This window comes from Henckelia pumila, chromosome 1 (genome assembly GCF_033568475.1).
Source record: "Henckelia pumila isolate YLH828 chromosome 1, ASM3356847v2, whole genome shotgun sequence".
Taxonomy (NCBI): Eukaryota; Viridiplantae; Streptophyta; class Magnoliopsida; order Lamiales; family Gesneriaceae; genus Henckelia; species Henckelia pumila.
This window is the reverse complement of record NC_133120.1, coordinates 3,167,735-3,189,711: the sequence shown is the minus strand read 5'-3', so window position 1 is coordinate 3,189,711 and position 21,977 is coordinate 3,167,735.

The window sequence follows — 21,977 nt, the reverse complement described above, 5'->3', positions numbered from 1 at the left end:
GGAGCTTCCGAAGATCCTGATCTGCCACGTGTCAAAATATCACTTGTTGTCTTCGGATAGAAGTGAACGGAGCTTCCGATCCAACCACACGTCATGGATGACGTAATATCATCGGTGCCTCCGATCGCTCATCGGAGCTTTCGATCCTGATCGAGCTTTCGATCGTGTTTTCGGAGCTTCCGATCCTTCCGATACCCAATTTATTTAATTAGCATTAATCCCCTAATTACTCAATTAGGGTACGGGCTACTACATTGTATACAGTTAACCCAGATATGGATACCCTATCATTTGCATGCATCATATTTGTATGTCTATCCGTGCTTTCGTATTGGGCTTAGAGCTCACGTTCAGTCTTTTTTGTGTATCTGGGCACCTCATTCGATGGGGCAGGTGTAGGTGCAGGATTGAGCACTAGGAGCTTGGAGTAGTCAGTGACCTTGAAGACATCAGGATTAGCTGTAGGTTTTATTTAAGATAATTCGATTGGGTTGTATAATCGAGTTTGTTTAGCCGGTTGTATTCTGTCGGTCCATTTTATTTAAAGTCTTCCGCAGCGATTTATTTAATGCACGCTTAATTATGCTCTTAACTCTGATTAGGTAGTGGATCCGGGATGGGTCGCTACAAATTTTTTCCTCGAAATTGAAGTAAGTACCGAATAGCTCTGGATAACGTGTTCGTATATCGGCCTCGGCCTCCTAGGTAGCCTCCACCTCTGAATGATTTAGCCACCGGACCTTGACCATGGGAATAACTCACGTCCTACTCCTCCGCTCCTCATGGGCTAAAATCCGCACTGGTTGTTCAACAAACGAAAATTCTGACGTCAAATTCAGAGGCTCATAATCCAGTACGTGAGATGGATTGGAGATATATTTCCGCAACAGCGATACGTGGAATACATTGTACACAGCCACAAGACTAAGAGGTAGTTCTATATGGTAGGACAACGTACCAACCCTCTCCAGAATCTCGAATGGACCAATAAACCTTGGACTGAGCTTGCATCTCCTACCAAAGCGCATCACGCCCTTCATAGGAACAATCCTCACAAAGACATGGTATCCAACGGAAAACTCAAGGTCTCGTCGTCGTCGGTTAGCATAACTCTTCTGACGACTCTGTGTGGTCCTCATCCAATCTCAAATCCGCATCACAATATATGCAGTCTGCTGAACTAACTCGGGTCCCAACAGAATCCTCTCGCCAACCTCGTCCCAATGCATGGGAGATCTACACATTCTCCCTTAAAGAGCCTTGTATGGAGCCATACCCATAGACGTCTGATGACTGATGCTATAGGTGAACTCCACTGAAGGTAGTCTCGACTCCCAAATTCAATTTAACTTAAACCAATAATTCACTCATGAAATCATTCTAACTAAAAATCAATAAGTTACTGCAACAATCCAAATATCAAACTTAAATTCCAAAAATCAAAAATTATCAAACTTAGTTTTCAAAATATAACCTAATTCCCAAATTTCAATAACCCAAAAGTAATGCCCTTGCTGCGCACTCTAATAAAATAAAATATCTTATCCTTCTCATGTCTCTACTTCATCTCAATCAAGCCTACATTAATTTATAAACTTCCATTTCTAAACACAACTTAAAGTGAATTTGCAACTTATCTATAGTCCACTGTAACCCAAATTTGATATTTTTACGTACTTTGTAGTACCACAAGTGAAAATTCCAACAATATTCTTATATCAACTCATAAATAGAACCTGAACGTTACTCTAATGTTTGTTTCCCAAACACAACAATTGAATGATACCACAACTTAACTAATTTACCATGTTTGCACAATAACTTATCTATCCTCAAACATCTGCAATCCAACCTTTATGTTCCCAAATTTTTCATTTAAACATAACAATTAAAACGTCAAATCCTATATTAAACTTAACTTAGTGAAACTTAACCATGCCACTCAAAAATAATCATCACCTATCAACTTGGTTTTTTGTCAAAACTAAATCCACAATCACTCTCCCTAGAGTTCAGAGCAACAAAAGAAGAAATAATATTTATCAACGTATAAATCCTATACAACCAAGGCATTCAAGAGGACAAACAACCATCCAACTACATCCCATATAGCGTAAGTGCATTCTCCAAAAAGAAAAATAATCCTAACCATAATGCCCATAGGTAAAAATCTCATCAAACATGTAGCGATCCATCCCGGATCCACTACCTAATCAGAGTTAAGAGCATAATTAAGCATGCATTAAATAAGTCGATGCGGAAGACTTTAAATAAAACGGACCGACAAAATACAACCGGCTAAACAAACTCGATTATACAATCCAATCGAATTATCATAAATAAAACCTATAGCTAATCCTACTGTCTTCAACGTCACTGGCTGCTCCAAGCTCTTGGTGCTCAATCCTGCACCTATACCTGCCCCGTCGAATGGGGTGCCCAGATACACAGAAAAGACTGAACGTGAGCTCTAAGATCAATACGAAAGCACGGATAGACATACAAATATTATGCATGCAAATGACATGGTATCCATATCTGGGATAACTGTATACAAACTGCTCAGACTGGTGCATGGGATATGAGCTCATCACATCGGGATAATTAACCACTATGTGCAACCACTCACTCCCGAATAACGGATGCGGACCACGGAGTTCTCTAGATTCCAGTACCTAAGGGTACTCGATATCAAAACGTCCAACAGGACTGAGCCAACCCTAACTGGCTCATCTCAAAAGATGTATAGAGGTACAGGCACAAGATGATATGTACATGCCACATAACAATAATAACATGCAAACACATAAATGCAACATATAAGCATGCATATCCGCTGGAAATCTCAGTTAGTACTTACGTACCTTACTACAGGCAGTCCTAGCAGTCCAACTCTAGGTTCCAAGCCTATCATCAACTCTACAATGCAAATACCCAAGAATCATTCAATAGACTCTAAAATCCTTAACTAAACTATTGCATACTCCTAAATAATATAAGGAGACCATAGTTATACCTGCGTCCATCGTCAGTCCGCTGACGACGACTATCCCGCAACTAGGGGCACACCCCTGCTGCCGCTCCGTAGCCTTGAGCACCGCTCCCTTACTCGGATGCCGCTCCTCTACTATTCCAGACACTGTCTGACTATGCTAAAATATATATCCTACTCCATCTCTAAAATAAGAGTACCCAAAGCCCTAAAATAGAGCCACGCGGGCGAAGGAGAGTAAACCCATGCGGCTAACAAATGAGCCTCTCGGCCCCTTTATATAGGCAAGGGTTCGGACCATCCGAACCTCACTTCGGACCATCCGATCCTTGCATGCGTGAAAAGTGTCCCTGCCAGCACTTCGGATCGTCCGAAGTCACCTCTGTGATGTCACCGATGACATATTATATTGGGACAGCTGGACGCACACGAACTGATCGTTCGATCGGACTTCGGATTGTCCGAACTCCTCGGGCCTCCGATCTTTGGCTCTGTTTACGTTCGGATCCTCCGAACTTAATTTGGGTCGTCCGATCCTCCCGAACCTTTCCCACAATTTTTGAGTGTCCTGGATTCATTTCAGGACTCCGTTAATCCCTTTGGAATTTCCTTAATCATGTTTTACTTGATCTAAACATGATCACATGATTAACTACTCATTAATCGTTAATTCTGGATACGGGCTACTACAAAACAGTTCTATGATAACACGGAATCCTTTGAACATAATTAATTGAATCCCAAGCAGATTGACTTAAATATCCAAAACATACACTAGTTTCAATAAAGTAAAATCCTCCTAATAACCTTTTGCCTAGCGTCCTCTTCCAAAAATCAATTGAAACTCCATTGACTGTCAACCATTCCATACCCAGAATAAGATCTAATCCTAACATCGGCAAAACAACCAGATCAGCTCTAAACACATGCCCCTGAAGCTTCAACTCTAATCCACTGAGCACACTGGTGGTATAAAGAATCTTACCAGATGGTACGGTAATATCATACCCCGTACTAGACACCTCGGGTATAATGCCTACCCGCTCAATGAACGACTGAGAGATAAAGAATGAGTAGATCCATAATCTAGAAATGCAAACGTAGCAATATCTCTAATGCTAATTTTTCCTGCACGCACAAGATTTCCCAAACAGATATAGACTAAAATTATAGAGCAACCAATTCAAACCAAAAAGCATCTAAATTCCGATCCTAAGCATGCTAAATTCACAAATCCACCATTTTCATCTTATCTTACACATGCATTTCTAAAACACAAGTACAAGCAATCAAGCAATTACTCATGAAAATATTAACTAAGAATTCCATTAGCCGAAAATTAAGAATGCAAATTAAGATTACCCGTGATAAGGGAAGTGTCAGGGTCTGCCTCCTCATCCTGCATCACAAATAGGCATCCCGTGTTCTGCCTCTTCCTAGGAGAGGTTTTCAAAATATGGTCCAGCTCCTTGCAATGATAGCACCTGCCTTGTAACGCCCCAATTTGATCTTAATTGACTTCATTTGAGATAATCGGAGATTCCAGAATTCAAGAGCCGACTTGATTTTGATCAGGGTCCTTTTTGCAAAATTTGGATTTTTGAGGGACTAAAATGCAATTTTGGATTTTATTAGATATTTAAGCAAGCTATTGACTTTCTCTTCACTCCATCTTCCTCCTCCAAGCCGTTTCCTCCATTGATGAAGAGAGAAACGTGAGTTCAAGTTTCCAGATTTTAGTCCGAGCTCGATCCGTCCGTTGGAATTTATTTCTGAAGGCAGATTAGCGATCACGGCTGCGAGAGCTTTGTTCTATAGTAAGTTTTTCTACGATCAGGTTCATTCTATTTTTCAGATGTTTTTAGAATCGTTCGAGATTCGAGTATATTGTTCTTGACAGAGTTCTGATCGTTTATTATCTGTCGATTTTGAAATAGAGCGTCGTTTGGATTTGTTATGAATTTTTGAAGGGATTTTTGAAAGTTGAGTTTTATGATTTTCTAGAATTGGATTGTTATGGTGGAACGTTGGTTGATTTGAGTCTATTGGATTGATATAGTGCTGTCTGCGTTTTCGGTTTATCAGATTATAGCCGTTATGCCGCCGGTTTGAATTTTAAGAATTTTGGAAGTTTTGTTGAGTTTTGGGATTAATTTGGTTTGGATGGATTGTTATTGGACTGTGTTTGTATCCGTACATATTGATTGAAGATAGCGGAGTTCAGAATTGACAGCTTTCGAATTGTTGAAGAGTTGATCGAGGTTCGGTATCGAGTTGATCTCATCCTCGGAAGTTGACTTGAATTATCTTCATCGTTGAACTTTGTTTGGAATGGAATTTTGATTTGGAATTCTTGTATTGTTGTTGTTTCCAGGTTTGGAGCATCGACGTTTGAAAGAGGTATAAGATGACTTAGATTGGAATGGAACGAGTGACTTGAATCCGACTTGATTCGAGTGTTTGATACCCGGTGCAGCGGAAGTTTAAAAATTTTATATGGAACGATTCCATAATGGGTATCAAAACTTTACGATTAAATTGTGCGTGTAAAAATTAAATAACAATTAAATTTTTACCTCCAATCTCGAATCGAGATTATGGACACCAACAGATTACTCTGCTCTTGTTGTATATCCCAGGAACTGATGGACGAAAAATTCTTCAATCAGGTTCACGAACAGAAGTTTAATCCCTCTGATAGATTGCACTAGAAAATCTATCAGAAGTTTCTACGAAGAGATTTAACAAATTTGATCCGTTAAACCAGACTGCAAATTCAAAATTCACAGGCTGGAATTTTCGAGCAGAGAGGGAGAGGGGCGGCGGCCACATTAGGGAAAAACTAGGGTTTTCGAAAAATATTTTGTGACCTATGTTGTGTAATTTCTGTACTGCAATAACTTATTTATAATGTGGGCTGCTAACAGCTTAGGGCCCATTAGTCATAAGTTCAAGCTTGACAAGCAAAGCTCGCATGTTCAGAAATTAATATAAAATTCATCGTGACTCAGATTGATAAACCGATTTCACCAATGTGCACAGAAACCATTTCTACACCTTTTAAAGTCAAGATAAATTTTCTGAATCTGAATTCAGTGGTTTCCAAAAATGCCCATCCCTATGTCATTTTAGGAAATCTTACTCCCTCTACTCTTAAATAAGAAGTCCCACTTCTTTGTTCATTAAATTTAACTCTTTAAATTTAACTATCTCAACGGGGATTAAAAATCCATTAATTGTGTGACCCTCAATGGTTCAGGGATACAGCTAGCCGTGGGCTCACAACTCCTTGTGACTCGCAACAACAATTTCCGACTTGCCCATCGAATCATGGTAAGAGCGCCTAGCAACATCGCCCCATGATTCCCTAGGTATGACTGATAGTGCCTGCAAGAACCAATAGATTTTGGTTAGCGTACAGTACGGTCCCTTCATCCATATATCCCGATCGAATCAACAACCATTGGTAAATCGAGAGTCGTTCGAGATTCGATAACTATGCAATGCATCTTGAAGATCAAATAGTGACATCGCATGTGTTACTAAGAAACCATTTCTTAAAACACATCATGTACTCTGGCCAGAGATTCGTCACACTAATATCTCCTCAGATTGCATAGGATATCCACACTCGCAAGTATGTGGTGAATCCTTGACAACAAAGCATCGACTCCTATATGTGTCGTAACTGCACCCAATCCCGACACCTGATGACCCCAATAGAGTCGGTAAACGAGTCAAAGTATAGTACTAGCATATAGAGTCTCAATGATGTTTCAAGTAGTAAGGACTAATGGTGTAAAACCAAAACCGCGGACTTCATCCACTCGATAAGTGATAACCACTTGGAAAGTCCGGATAGGGTAGTTCGATCATTCATCGTATGAATATCCATTTGCATGCTTTGAACATCTCTATGTTCCATACCAATGAAACGTGGTACTCGGCATCGCAAATGCTAGTCTCAATCTTGAGCGATCCTTATCCTTATTAACGGACGGCTCAATCGACTAGGAACTGTTTAGAATATACAGTGACTATAAGATGTGTTTCATGATAGCCATCCCCATGTGCCACCACATCTTACATACACTATAGTATATTCAAGGTCTTCATCTAAACATCTTATAGTATGTCACAACATAATAATATGATAAAAGATAAAGTAAACGCCATTATAAAAGTGTAAATCATATTTAACAAAAGATTGTTTATACATAGAGTCATCAAAGCCCTTAGCCACAAGTTGGCTCACCGGGCACCCACTCTTTCAATCTCCCACTTGCCCTAAAGCCAACTAGTCATACTACGCAGTCCCATTGCTTCGCGATGTTTGTCAAATAATGGTCCTGGCAAGGGCTTAGTAAGTGGATCAGCGATATTGTCTGCAGAGGCCACTCTCTCGACAGTGATGTCTCCTCTTTCCACGATCTCCCGGATGATGTGGTATTTCCTCAGTACGTGTTTGGATCTTTGATGAGACCTTGGTTCCTTTTCCTGAGCAACGGCACCCGTGTTGTCACAGTACACCGGGACTGGACCAACAACTTCAGGAATGACGCCCAACTCTTGGACGAAATTCCTCATCCAAACGGCTTCTTTAGCAGTAGCTGATGCCGCAATGTATTCTGCCTCAGTGGTGGAATCCGCTTTGGTGTCCTGCTTGGAACTCTTCCAAGAGACAGCACCGCCATTGAGCATGAACACAAATCCAGAGGTTGACTTCGAGTCATCCACGTCACTTTGGAAGCTAGAGTCGGTATAGCCTTCCAATTTCAGTTCTCTTCCTCCATATTCCATGAACATATTCTTAGTCCTTCGTAAGTACTTAACAATGTCCTTCACGGCTTTCCAATGCATTTGACCGGGATTAGCTTGATATCTGCTCGTGACACTCAGAGCAAATGCTACATCCGGTCTGTTGATATCATCCCATACATGATACTACCTATGGCTGACGCATATGGTACATGTGTCATTTTCTCTATCTCTTCATCAGTCTTGGGACACATGGACTTGGATAGAGAAACTCCATGACACATAGGTAGATGTCCTCTCTTGGACCCATCCATTGAAAACCTTTTCAATATGGTTTCGATGTAAGTAGCTTGAGTAAGTCCTATCATTCTCTTAGATCTATCTCTATAGATCTGTATTCCTAGAATATAGGATGCCTCACCCAAATCCTTCATCGAGAATCTACCTGATAATCATATCTTTGTTGACTGCAACATCCCTACATCATTCCCAATGAGTACGATGTCATCAACATAAAGTACTAAGAATGTCACAACATCCTTAAATACTTTCTTGTACACGCACGGTTCCTCCGGGTTCTTGATGAAACCAAAATCCTTTATTGTTTCATCAAATTTATGGTTCCAACTTCTTGATGCTTGTTTGAGACCATAGATCGATCTCTGAAGCTTGCATACCTTATGCTCGCTTCCCATGGATGTGTATCCCTCAGGCTGCGTCATATAGATCTCTTCCTTAATGTTTCCATTAAGAAATGCAGTCTTCACATCCATTTGCCATATCTCATAGTCATACCAAGCAGCTATGGCAATAAGGATTCTTATGGACTTGAACATTGCAACTGGTGAAAAGGTTTCATCATAGTCAACTCCTTGTCTTTGAGTATAACCTTTCGCCACCAATTGTGCCTTGTAGGTCAATACCTTACCATCAGGCCCAAGCTTTCTCTTGTAGATCCATTTACACCCTATTGGAACAATTCCATCGGGAGGATCTACTAAAGACCAAACTTGGTTTGTATGCATCGAATCTATTTCCGACTGCATAGCTTCAAGCCATAAATTTGAATCCGCATCAGAAATTGCTTCCTTGAAGTTTCTTGGATCACATCCAACTTCGGGTTCATCTTGATCCCCTTCAAGAAGAAGACCATATCGAATAGGAGGTCTAGAAGTCCTCTCGGATCTTCTAGGTATAGGCGTGTCCATCAATGGTTCCTGAGGTGTAGGATCATTATTTTGTATTTCGGGTTCTTCTCGAATTTCTTCGAGTTCCATCATCTCGCCTTTCTTATCCAATAAGAACTCCTTCTCCAAGAAGGTGGCATTCCTTGAAACAAACACTTTTGTTTCAGTAGGATGATAGAAATAATATCCGATTGAATTCTTCGGATACCCTACAAAATAACATAAGGTGGATCGACTATCCAACTTATCTCCCACTGTCTGCTTCATGTAAGCAAGACATCCCCAAATCCTCAAGTATGAATACTTAGGAGCTTTGCCATTCCATAACTCGTATGGTGTTTTGTCAACTGCTTTGGTGTGGACATTGTTCAACAACAATACCGCCGTTTCAAGCGCGTAGCCCCAAAACGAAGGTGGAAGCTCAGTGAAGCTCATCATGGATCGAACCATGTCCAACAAAGTTTGATTACGACGCTCCGATACACCATTCAGCTAAGGTGTCATAGGAGGAGTCCACTGAGAGAGAATCTCATTCTCTTTCAGATAGTCCAAAAACTCGGTACTTAAGTATTCTCCACCTCGATCCGATCGAAGTGCTTACCTAGCTTGTTTTCTACTTCAGCCTTGAATTCTTTGAACTTTTCAAATGCTTCAGACTTATATTTCATTAAATATAAATACCCATACCTTGAATACTCATCAGTAAAGGTAATGAAGTAGGTGTGGCCAAATTGAGTACCAATTCTAAATGGACCACACACATCTGTATGGATCAAATCCAACAGATTTTGACTACGCTCAGGTTTCCCCTTAAAAGGAGATTTAGTCATTTTTCCTTTCAGGTAGGACTCACAAGTAGGTAGAGAGTTAATATCAGACATATCAAACATGCCCTCTCCCACTAGCTTGTTCATCCTCCTTGAGGAAATATGACCTAGCCTAGCATGCCAAAGGTTTGCCGGGTTTTGACTATCGATTTTCCTTTTGTTCGTTGTTACCGGTTTATCAACATAATTTATTGGAACGTCTTTTAATTTTAAGTTATATAGATCGTTTTCAAGTTGTCCATTTCCAATCAAACATTCATTCTTGTAAATATTGCAAATCCCATTCACAAAATTGCAAGAAAAACCATCTCTATCAAGCATAGAAACAGAAATAATGTTTTTAATCAAATCTGGAACAAATAAAACATCTCTCAAAAGTAACTTAAAATCGTTCTGCAAAATAAAATAAACATCTCCCACAGCTTTGTCTTCAACTCTAGAACCATTTCCGAGCCTCAGCCGGGTCTCACCCATTCTAAGCTTGCGACTTCTTGTCATCACCTGCAAATCATTGCAAATTTGAGATCCACATCCGGTATCCAATACCCAAGAAGTAGTATTAAGTGAAACATTTTTGTCAATATATAACATACCCTTCGCAGTTCGCAACTGCTCTATATATTCCTTGCAGTTACGTTTCCAATGACCGGGTTTCTTGCAGTGATGGCAAACATCCTTGGACCTTTCCATGTTTGAAGCCTTTGTCTTGTTCTTCTTCTCGGGTCCGGTTTTCTTGGGTGGGGCAGAACGTTTCTTACCCTTTGTACTTGGCCCCTTCTTAGCAGAGGAAGAGGAGCCCACCAAGAGAACTGGTTTATCCTTCTTTAAAGTGGCTTCATATGTTACAAGCATATTGACCATCTCTTCAAGGGAGGCCTCTATCTTGTTCATATTGAAATTCACCACAAATCCGTCAAACGAAGAAGGAAGAGAGAGAAGTAATAAGTCCACATTGAGTTCATGCTCCAACACTAAATCAAGCGTTACCAACTTCTGTATGAGCCAAATCACTCGTACCCCATGATCACGGACCGAAGTCCCTTCACGCATGCGATACGTCATTAGCTCTTTTACAGTAGCGAACCTTTCAGCTCTCGATTGAGCGCCAAAAAGTTCCTTGAGTTGTACGTGAATGTCAGCAGCATTCACGGTATCCTCAAATCGCCTCTGGAGTTCATCAGACATCGAGTCTTGCATATAGCATTTGGCCTTGATATCATGGTCCCACCATATATCAAGTTTGGCCAACTCTTCCGGACTTATGTCAGCTGGTGCTTCCTTCGGAGGAGATTTTTCTAACACGTAGAGCATCTTCTCCGAGGTCAAGACAATCTTCAACTTATGGAACCATTCCGTATAGTTTGCGCCAGTCAGTTTATTTTGTTCGAGAATAGAGAATAGTGGATTGCGCGAATTAATCTTAATGAAATACTGAAAAGAAACAGACAATTATCAGTGATTGTTTAATTAATTTACTAAGACATAAAATAGGCGAAATTTATTTTATGAATCTCACTCCCACTATTTTAACGATTTCACTACCCTCTAGTGAAAACGGGAAACAGTTTTCCTTAGTGGGAACATGGAGTCCAATTGACAAACTATGGTCCCGAATAATATCAGCCAACCATAATTTTCAAAAGGTAGAGCCCAATTGCTTCCAAAGCAACCTCCACGTTTTTACCTCATGTCCAATAAGGGCCCAATAATATGACGCCGTTTATTGTGACATGTCAAGATGACCCATCAATATTAAGTTGTGATGGACGGTCGCCATGCGGATCCCCCAATAATATGAGCCGATCCCATGGGAGTTCCACCCAACTTACAACATGTGTCGATCCAATGTACAGCTTTCCGACGAACGGGCCCCCCCAATAATATGAGTCGGACCGTATCCGCGGGTAGCATCTCATACATTGATCGTTGATGGAAGGTAGGAACATTTAAACAATATTTAAATTACCTTTTAATCTTGATATCAATTTTAAATCATATTTAAAATGAGGGATTTTAATTTTGAAAATTTGTCTCATCATTTAAAATTTGTATGCTTGCGGGATTCATACAATTTAGTCTAAAACATGCATACAACGATAATATCATATATTATATAGGATGATCGATTCCATTTCTAATCGACCCGTGGTTGCCAATCACGAGTCTAAGTCCAATCCTAGGTAATATGCAGGTATGCAATGCAATCCTATTACATTGAGCTTCCAATTTACATTTCTTCAGTCTTTATTGTCTGTTGGGCCCACCTCCGTCTTCAAATCTTCATATCCCACTAAGTCTAATGTATTTACAATAAATAACTATGACAAGTAGGGGATACATTTTAAGGGGTGGGAACGGGCCATAAACCAGGCCCACTTTTATTACATATGACAATTCATATTGGGCCATAAACCAGGCCCATTAATAAATCCAACAACAATAAAAACAAATGTAAATTCTTAACATACACCTACAAAATTGGTCATGGCAATCGATCATCCTTATCCAATAATATTTAATTCAAAATTAATTTATTGGATAACATGCAATGGCAATTTAAATTAAAAGGATAAAATCATATTCCATATTTAAAATCTTCTTTTATATACAAAATCATATTTTATCTTTTTATCAAATAAAATCATATTTTACATATAAAATCCAATTTTATACATAAAATCATATTTTACTCAATATTTCCATAAGATCATATCTTATCATCAATTGTACCAAAAATAATTAATTTCATAAAATCTGATTTAACGGATAAAATCTATAAATTTTCCAAAAATTCAAATTTATCCAAAAATCAATTTTAAAATTTTTGGACTCGAACAATTCGATCCGACGCCTCGTGGACCAATCAAAAACAATTTTCGATCGGACTAAAAATAGAATTTTAACATATTAAAATTTTAATTAAAAAATAAAAATAAATTTTCCCGGGCCGCCCGCGCCCCAAAAAGGGGCTCGGGCCGGCCAGCGCACGCGATCCAATCGCTGCCCGTGTTTTTGCCCGTCAAAAATTTTAATTTTTATTTTGTTTCAAAAACCGAGGCTTAAAAAATTTTTTTTGTACAATCGATTAATTTAATCGCTTGATCTGAGCAACCTGGCTCTGATACCACTGTTGGAGAACTGTGATCAGATCAATCAGAATTGATACCCGATGCAGCGGAAGTTTAAAAATTTTATATGGAACGATTCCATAATGGGTATCAAAACTTTACGGTTAAATTGTGCGTGTAAAAATTAAATAACAATTAAATTTTTACCTCCAATCTCGAATCGAGATTATGGACACCAACAGATTACTCTGCTCTTGTTGTATATCCCAGGAACTGATGGACGAACAATTCTTCAATCAGGTCCACGAACAGAAGTTTAATCCCTCTGATAGATTGCACTAGAAAATCTATCAGAAGTTTCTACGAAGAGAATTAACGAATTTGATCCGTTAAACCAGAATGCAAATTCAAAATTCACAGGCTGGAATTTTCGAGCAGAGAGGGAGAGGGGCGGCGGCCACAGTAGGGAAAAACTAGGGTTTTCGAAAAATATTTTGTGACCTCTGTTGTGTAATTTCTGTACTGCAATAACTTATTTATAATGTGGGCTGCTAACAGCTTAGGGCCCATTAGTCATAAGTTCAAGACTGACAAGCAAAGCCCGCATGTTCGGAAATTAATATAAAATTCATCGTGACTCAGATTGATAAACCGATTTCACCAATGTGCACAGAAACCATTTCTGCAACTTTTAAAGTCAAGATAAATTTTCTGAATCCGAATTCAGTGGTTTCCAAAAATGCCCATCCCTATGTCATTTTAGGAAATCTTACTCCCTCTACTCTTAAATAAGAAGTCCCACTTCTTTGTTCATTAAATTTAACTCTTTAAATTTAACTATCTCAACGGAGATTAAAAATCCATTACTTGTGTGACCCTCAATGGTTCAGGGATACAGCTAGCCGTGGGCTCACAACTCCTTGTGACTCGGAACAACAATTTTTGACTTGCCCATCGAATCATGGTAAGAGCGCCTAGCAACATCGCCCCATGATTCCCTAGGTATCACTGATAGTGCCTGCAAGAACCAATAGATTTTGGTTAGCGTACAGTACAGTCCCTTCATCCATATATCCCGATCGAATCAACAACCATTGGTAAATCGAGAGTCGTTCGAGATTCGATAACTATGCAATGCATCTTGAAGATCAAACAGTGACATCGCATGTGTTACTAAGAAACCATTTCTTAAAACACATCATGTACTCTGGCCAGAGATTCGTCACACTAATATCTCCTCAGATTGCATAGGATATCCACACTCGCAAGTATGTGGTGAATCCTTGACAACAAAGCATCGACTCCTATATGTGTCGTAACTGCACCCAATCCCGACACCTGATGACCCCAATAGAGTCGGTAAACGAGTCAAAGTACAGTACTAGCATATAGAGTCTCAATGATGTTTCAAGTAGTAAGGACTAATGGTGTACAACCAAAACCGCGGACTTCATCCACTCGATAAGTGATAACCACTTGGAAAGTCCGGATAGGGTAGTTCGATCATTCATCGTATGAATATCCATTTGCATGCTTTGAACATCTCTATGTTCTATACCAATGAAACGTGGTACTCGGCATCGCAAATGCTAGTCTCAATCTTGAGCGATCCTTATCCTTATTAACGGACGGCTCAATCGACTAGGAACTGTTTAGAATATACAGTGACTATAAGATGTGTTTCATGATAGCCATCCCCATGTGCCACCACATCTTACATACACTTTAGTATATTCAAGGTCTTCATCTAGACATCTTATAGTATATCACAACATAATAATATGATAAAAGATAAAGTAAACGCCATTATAAAAGTGTAAATTATATTAAACAAAAGATTGTTTATACATAGAGTCATCAAAGCCCTTAGCCACAAGTTGGCTCACCGGGCACCCACTCTTTCATTTGATTATTTGAGTTATGTTTTGCATTGCATTCATATTGAGCTAAAAATCCTTGATTTGAGCAGCGGGCAGGACGGCCCTTTTATGATAGACGTTTTGGGGATTATATTGTGAGTGGCCTGGGTGTAGCCGTTTCACCTAGTGCTAGCATACTCCTTATAGTCGCACCAAAGTCTAGAGGATGGAGATACGTAGCACCACCTCGATCGGGAGAGTTGGTGAGTCGTTTACGTGATCTCGTCCTCGGGATCCCAAAAGAAAGCAGCAACTCTTTTGATTATTCGACTTGATAATCCCAGATTTTAAAGACATGCATTGCATTTATGCATATGAATTGAGTTTTAGACATGCTTGTGGGATTTTCATGGTTGATATTGGATTAATTGGAAGTTGATGTATTTCGATTTGAGATGCTTATCTGATATTGCATGTTTGTCTCTTTTACTGGGAATATTATTCTCACCGGATTATCCGGCAGTTGTCTTGTCTTTGTATGTGTGCTTGACAACAGGTGGGGCAGGATCGAGTCAGAGACGACAGGGATAGAAAGAGAATGAAGAATAGAAGTGGGACTTCGAGTTAGAATTGGAAATGCATGCCAATCTAGTTTATGTTTTGAAAGTATGTTTAGAACTCGAGTGTTGTTGAATATTAGAATTGATTGTGAATGATGAATATTGAAGTTTGTATGTTGATTACATGTTGTAGGATTCGGAATTGAGCATGTTAGATTGATATTAGATTGAGTTGAATTGTTGAATTGAGATTTGAAACATGTTCAGTTTTCTGGAAAAATTCTGTTGCCCAGGGTTCGCTCGATCCTATGAAATGCTGGGATCGAGCGCAGCTCCTGAAATTATTGAGGCAGTAGACTCAGCATTGTGGTGCGCTCGATCCTAGCTTTTTGCCGGATCGAGCACGGAACATATTTTTCTCGGCAGAGAGTTCAGGAATATGGTGCGCTCGATCCTGGAATTTTCTAGGATCGAGCGCGGCACTATTCATCCAAAAAAAATAAAAAAATTCTTCCTTTTTTTAAGTCTTTGATTAATGATGTTTAATTATGTATTATTTGATATTAGCCGATTAGAATCGAGGTCTCACATTAAGTGGTATCAAAGCGATAAGATTCTTGAACTGAATTAGAGTGAGCGGGGTAGATCGAGTCCGCATGAATTGAATTCTCGCATGTGTTTGAATTATTTAATTGAGTTATTAAATACCATGCGAGCATGCTTTCTTGATTAAGAATTAATTGAATTACATGATAATGTGATTAAATTCTAAAGCATGATTTACTTGAGATATGAATTGTTTGTATTTTTGGTTCGAATTCGATTTTTCTCGGGATGGATGAATTATTCGAGAAAGAGGTTTTTGACACCGAATGTTGGAAGATCGAGGTAATTGTGTTCTAACTCGCTTGAGTATGAGATATATGTTCTTGATGTATATTGAATAGGAATCGAACTGCATAAAATCCAGTCAGGATAGAGTTATACTGCGTTTGATCAGATGGATATCTATCCAGCATTGATTGAAGAGTTATTGATGAGATTTCAGTCGTTTTAATCACCGACTCTGAAGAGTAATGAGAATACAGCGGGATGTGAAAGCTGGTTAGTAGAGATCGATCAGATATGGGATTCTCTAGACTACACTTATGACTGATGGATTTTGGGTGAGTTTCCTTATTTCTTTTGAGGAATCTAGATGATGAATTCCCTTCTTGTTGAGCTATTGGGTTCTTTAGTCGCAACTCTGGATTTTGATTGGGAATAAGATTGAACTAGGCAGTATAGTACTTAGGCTTTTGGATTTGGATTTTTGTTATCCGTTGAATTGTTCCTCTAGTAAGAAATTTGATTCAAGGATTTCTTTGATATTATTCTATAGATGAACCGTTTTTTTCAGAATTGTGCAGAGGAATTCTCTTTGTTTGTAGATGATGTTATAATCTAGCCCGAATTGGCTGATAAACCAGTGGTTGAAGAGTTTGATGACGTATTCTAGATGAGATTTCTTGATTTCCTCCGAGTTATGAGGTTAGTTTCAGCAACGACTTGAGATCGAGACTGTTCTTATCGTTGAATTCTTATCTTTTGGAATGAGAATTGTACTGATCATTCGGAGCTTTTGAGGATCGTATAGCAGATTTTGTGCCGAACAATGGTATGTTATTCTTTGATGTCTGAATGCTGTTTGGATCGAGTTGTCTTCCTCGATTTTATGATCTAGATCGATGTCTTTATCCGAGATTGGAAATTTATGAATTCTATCCCTGATTCTTCGAGGGATTCTTATCGTGGGTGAAGACGATTACTTCGCAGAGTATGTTCTTCTGTTTGGACTTCATCTTATGATACTAGTCCTTATTGATTGCAAAAGAGATTGATCAGCTTTTTAGGAATTTTTACTTCCTTCTGGACTGATGATCTTCAATGTCAGGAACTTCTTCTTATTGAGATTGTGGTATGCTATTGTTCACAAAAATCTTTTATTTGCTTGAACATCGAGGCAGCTGAAGACTCTCGAGATTCAATGTCTGAATCTGGACTTTGGGCTCGCAACGATCTTATTGATCAGAAGATCTGTTATCTATTGTCTTATGAGGAATTTTTGTGATCTGTTCTAATCTTAGGAATTGGAGTATTTGCTTTCGCAGACGGAACTGATTTGGAAATAGAGAAGAGGATTAGATAATATGAGATTCTGACTGCGAATATTTCCTGAGGAATTGTATGCAATAGCTGATGCTCTGAGCCGAAAGATCTGTTCTTATTTTATCTACTGTCGGTATTTTCTTTGATCGATGATTGTTACACTTCTGATTAGAGTTTGAAACAGATACGATGCCTATTAAGAATTTTGCTTTTGAGCCAAATCAGAATGAGATAGAGATTACGTTCGAGGGATACGTCGCGAGACTTCTGTGATCTGTTTAAGTTGAGTTGCTATCCGTGTATGATTGACGATTATTATTCTGCTATTGTTTTCCCCACGGATTGGTTCTCATACATGATCATATGTTAGATTTCTGTCAGGAAATTTTTTTGTCAGATTGTATGATTTGCAGAAGTCTGTTAGTTTAGACAGAGATTTTTGATGCACTCGTGCTTTAGGAAAGGACTTCAATGAGGTTTTGTGGTCTGATTTCAACATTATTTAGTTCGATACCCTTAGAACAACGAACAGCCAGAGCTGATGAGTTGAACTTTTGAAGTTATGCCATGAGTTGTAGTGCTCGACTTAGCACTAGTTGGCAGAACTCCGAATTCTTGTGGAGACTTCGTACAACGACAACTTTTTGGTGAATTCTTGAATGCACTTTTCAAGAGTTGTACGAGAAGAGAAGAAGATTCCCGTTGATTGGAGGTGATATTCTGTGTCACCTGTTTTGGAACCAAAGATGAATCGAATTGTGACTAAGAAGAGAAAGATTATTCTGACGAGAATGAGTCGACTTTGGATTGACGTACTTGAAGGAGTAAGTTTAGAGACTTAGTTCGTGTTGGAACCATGTTGATTTCGAGAAAAAAATCTTTTCTTAGAGGGGGAGAATTTTAACGCCCCGATTTGATCTTAATTGACTTTATTTGAGATAATCGGAGATTCCAGAATTCAAGAGCCGACTTGATTTTGATCAGGGTCCTTTTTGCAAATTTTGGATTTTTTAGGGACTAAAATGCAATTTTGGTGTTTATTAGATATTTAAGCAAGCTATTGACTTTCTCTTCACTCCATCTTCCTCCTCCAAGCCGTTTCCTCCATTGATGAAGAGAGAAACGTGAGTTCAAGCTTCCAGATTTCAGTCCGAGCTCGATCCGTAAGTTGGAATTTATTTCTAAAGGCAGATTAGCGATCACGGCTGCGAGAGCTTTGTTCTATAGTAAGTTTTTCTACGATCAGGTTCATTCTATTTTTCGGATGTTTTTAGAATCATTCGAGATTCGAGTATGTTGTTCTTGACAGAGTTCTGATCGTTTATTATCTGTCGATTTTGAAATAGAGCGTCGTTCGGATTTGTTATGAATTTTTGAAGGGATTTTCGAAAGTTGAGTTTTATGATTTGTTAGAATTGGATTGTTATGGTGGAACGTTGGTTGATTTGAGTCTATTGGATTGATATAGTGCTGTCTGCATTTCCGGTTTATCGGATTATAGCCGTTATGCTGTCGGTTTGAATTTTAAGAATTTTGGAAGTTTTGTTGAGTTTTGGGATTAATTTGGTTTGGATGGATTGTTATTGGACTGTGTTTGTATCCGTACAAATTTATTGAAGATAGCGGAGTTCAGAATTGACAGCTTTTGAATCATTGAAGAGTTGATCGAGGTTTGGTATCGAGTTGATCTTGAATTATCTTCATCGTTGAACTTTGTATGGAATGGAATTTTGATTTGGAATTCTTGTATTGTTGTTGTTTCCAGGTTTTGAGCATCGACGTTTGAAAGAGGTATAAGATGACTTAGATTGGAATGGAACGAGTGACTTGAATCCGACTTGATTCGAGTGTTCCGGAAAAATCACATACTTGCATGTTATTTGATTATTTGAGTTATTTTTTGCATTGCATTCATATTGAGCTAAGAATCCTTGATTTGAGCAGCGGGCAGGACGGCTCTTTTATGATAGACGTTTTGGGGATTATATTGTGAGTGGCCCGGGTGTAGCCATTTCACCTAGTTCTAGCATACTCCTTATAGTCGCACCAAAGTCTAGAGGATGGAGATACGTAGCACCACCTCGATCGGGAGAGTCGGTGAGTCGTTTACGTGATCTCGTCCTCGGGATCCCAAAAGCAAAAGCAGCAACTCTTTTGATTATTCGACTTGATAATCCCAGATTTTAAAGACATGCATTGCATTTATGCATATGAATTGAGTTTTAGACATGCTTGTGGGATTTGCATGGTTGATATTTGATTAATTGGAAGTTGATGTATTTCGATTTGAGATGCTTATCTGATATTGCATGTTTGTCTCTTTATTGGGAATATTATTCTCACCGGATTATCCGGCTGTTGTCTTGTATTTGTATGTGTGCTTGACAATAGGTGGGGCAGGATCGAGTCAGAGACGACAGGGATAGAACGAGAATGAAGAATAGAAGTGGGACTTCGAGTTAGAATTGGAAATGCATGCCAATCTAGTTTATGTTTTGAAAGTATGTTTAGAACTCGAGTGTTGTTGAATATTAGAATTGATTATGAATGATGAATATTGAAGTTTGTATGTTGATTACATGTATTCGGAATTGAGCATGTTAGATTGATATTAGATTGAGTTGAATTGTTGAATTGAGATTTGAAACATGTTCAGTTTTCTGGAAAAATTCTGTTGCCCAGGGTGCGCTCGATCCTATAAAATGCTGGGATCGAGTGCAGCCCCTGAAATTATTGAGGCAATAGACTCAGCATTGTTGTGCGCTCGATCCTGGCTTTTTGCCGGATCAAGCGCGGAACATATTTTTCTCGGCAGAGAGTTCAGGAATATGGTGCGCTCGATCCTGGAATTTTCTAAGATCGAGCGCGGCACTATTCATCCAAAAAAAAATTTCCTTTTTTTTTTAGGCTTTGATTAATTATGTTTAATTATGGATTATTTGATATTAACCGATTAGAATCGAGGTCTCACGTTAAGTGGTATCAAAGCGATAAGATTCTTGGACTGAATTAGAGTGAGCGGGGTAGATCGAGTCCGCATGAATTGAATTCTCGCATGTGTTTGAATTATTTAATTGAGTTATTAAATACCATGCTAGCATGCTCTCTTGATTAAGAATTAATTGAATTACATGATTATGTGATTAAATTCTAAAGCATGATTTACTTGAGATATGAATTGTTTGGATTTCTGGTTGGAATTCAAATTTTCTCGGTATGGTTGAATTATTCGAGAAAGAGGTTTTTGACACCGAATGTTGGAAGATCGAGGTAATTGTGTTCTAACTTGCTTGAGTATGAGATATATGTTCTTGATGTATATTGAAAAGGAATCGAACTGCATAGAATCCAGTCAGGATAGAGTTATACTGCGTCTGATCAGATGGATATCTATCCGGCATTGATTGAAGAGTTATTGATGAGATTTCAGTCGTTTTAATCACCGACTCTGAAGAGTAATGAGAATACCACGGGATGTGAAAGCTGGTTAGTAGAGATCAATCAGATATGGGATTCTCTGGACTACACTTATGACTGATGGATTTTGGGTGAGTTCCCTTATTTCTTTTGAGGAATCTAGATGATGAATTCCCTTCTTGTTGAGCTTTTGGGTTCTTTAGTCGCAACTCTGGATTTTGATTGGGAATAAGATTGAACTAGGCAGTATAGTACTTAGGCTTTTGGATTTGGATTTTTGTTATCCGTTGAATTGTTCCTCTGGTAAGAATTTTGATTCAAGTATTTCTTTGATATTATTCTATAGATGAATCGTTTATTTCAGAATTGTGCAGAGGAATTCTCTTTGTTTGTAGTTGATGTTATAATCTATCCCAAATTGGCTGATAAACCAGTTGTTGAAGAGTTTGATGACGTATTCTAGATGAGATTTCTGGATTTCCTCCGAGTTATGAGGTTAGTTTCAGCAACGACTTGAGATCGGGACTGTTCTTATCGTTGAATTCTTATCTTTTGGAATGAGAATTGTACTGATCATTCGGAGCTTTTGAGGATCGTATAGCAGATTTTGTGCCGAGCAATGGTATGTTATTCTTCGATGTCTGAATGTTGTTTGAATCGAGTTGTCTTCCTCGATTTTATGATCTAGATCGATGTCCTTATCCGAGATTGGAAATTTATGAATTCTATCCCTGATTCTTCGAGGGATTTTATCGTGGGTGAAGCCGATTACTTCGCAGAGTATGTTCTTCTGTTTGGACTTCATCTTATGATATTAGTTCTTATTGATTGCAGAAGAGATTGATCAGCGCTTTAGGAATTTTTACTTCCTTCTGGACTGATGATCTTCAGTGTCAGGAACCTCTTCTTATTGAGATTGTGGTATGCTATTGTTCACAAAAGTCATTTATTTGCTTGAACATCGAGACAGCTGAAGACTCTCGAGATTCAATGTCTGAATCTAGACTTTGGGCTCGCAGCGATCTTATTGATCAGAAGATCTGTTATTTATTGTCTTATGAGGAATTTTTGTGATCTGTTCTAATCTTAGGAATTGGAGTATTTGTTTTCGCAGACGGAACTGATTTGGAAATAGAGAAGAGGATTAGATAATATGAGATT